We start from the raw sequence: 1204 nt of genomic DNA on the forward strand, positions 1-1204 counted from the left end.
GATTTTCAGCCATTTTTTACCCCCCCCCATCCCTTGTCAGCAAAAGTCAGCAAAACACTGACCCCCTCCCCCTCCTCCCTGTCAGCAAAATTTCGTCAGCAGCTCAGAATATTTCATATCTTCAAAAAGGGGTGGGTGATGACGTAAGCAACCTTCAAAAAACCCCCCTCCCCCCCTTGTCATCAAAAGTTAGCAAATCCGAAACTCCCCCCCACCTCAATTCTGACGTAATACTTGAATGTCCCCTAAATCTGGAAAAAATTTCTTTCTCGAAATTTACAGAATGTTTGTTCACGAAATCTGCAAAAAATCATTTGTTCACGAAATCTGCAAAAAACCATTTGTTCACGAAATCTGCAAAAAACCATTTGTTCACGAAATCTGCGAATAGAGCTATTCCTTCATGAAATCTGTGAAAATTTTCTTCAGCGGACTTTCAGTGGTCCACAGAAATGAAAAAGTTAAAGAACACTGTTCTGAACGATTTGGTACATTTTTTTTATATTTTTTATTTATTTATTTTTTTTTATGTCACTGATTGAAACTACTAATCAAATGAAAATCTACCGTTCGCAACCGAATCAATCTCAAACAACTTCACTGAGGCATTCAAGGAGGAGATTCAAAAGCCAAATTTAGCAACGACTGACCACTCGCCAATCCGAAATGACCATAGTCGATGGCTCTCAGGATCAAAAATCGGAATTATGTCGTAAGACCTACCATCATTAGGTGGTACTTTAATAGGTCTTAAATCATGATACCAGTGCCCATCGGAACGACTTTGGTCCTCGTCCACCTCTGGGGGTCAATCGAATCTCGATTCTAAAAGATTCGGATAGCCAACAGGAAGAAAACGAAATCCTTTCGATTCCATTCAAAGAAAGATTATTCCCATTCATTATAAATATGAATGCACAGCGGGCAAGACCAGACTTGGTCTTGATGAACGCAAGCAGTTGGACACCGCCACTACCACCACCATCATCATCATCTATCACGCATGGCTTGACCCAAATAGATCCCATTTCGTCGACCTCTATCGCTTCCTTCTCCGCCAAATGATCTGTTCTTGTGAGAGACTAAGTTCTTAATCTCTCGTGGGAAGTTTTGAGGAATCATGAAGAGATATACGATTTATAAATGATGTCAGCTCGAACATGTGTGCGAAAAAAAATAAAAAAATCTCGACAATATAACGTTA

The sequence above is a fragment of the Pholcus phalangioides genome, unplaced genomic scaffold (assembly GCF_987345545.1).
Source record: "Pholcus phalangioides strain wild (caught in Gottingen) unplaced genomic scaffold, Ppha-v1.0 ptg000012l_1, whole genome shotgun sequence".
Taxonomy (NCBI): domain Eukaryota; kingdom Metazoa; phylum Arthropoda; class Arachnida; order Araneae; family Pholcidae; genus Pholcus; species Pholcus phalangioides.